Genomic DNA, 281 nt, shown 5'->3' with positions numbered 1-281 from the left:
TATAAACAGCCAAAAAAAAAGGGGGGGGGGGGCAAGCAAGAAAGAAAAAAGAAGAAGAAAAAAACACTCAAAAAGGGGGAAAAGGAAATGAACAGATAAACAGAATGATGAAAAAGGAATAGCGAAAGATAAATCCAGAGAGAATAACGACAGAAACTCCATATTTCTCAACCCTTTTGTTTCGAGCCGCCAGTCTCTCATTTCCGGTATAGGTTATTTTTTTTCTTTCTCTCTCTTTTATTCTATATCTCCTTTTTACAAACATGTATTTTCTACTAGGC

This window comes from Penaeus monodon, chromosome 34 (genome assembly GCF_015228065.2).
Source record: "Penaeus monodon isolate SGIC_2016 chromosome 34, NSTDA_Pmon_1, whole genome shotgun sequence".
Classification (NCBI taxonomy): domain Eukaryota; kingdom Metazoa; phylum Arthropoda; class Malacostraca; order Decapoda; family Penaeidae; genus Penaeus; species Penaeus monodon.
This window is presented reverse-complemented; position numbering follows the sequence as displayed.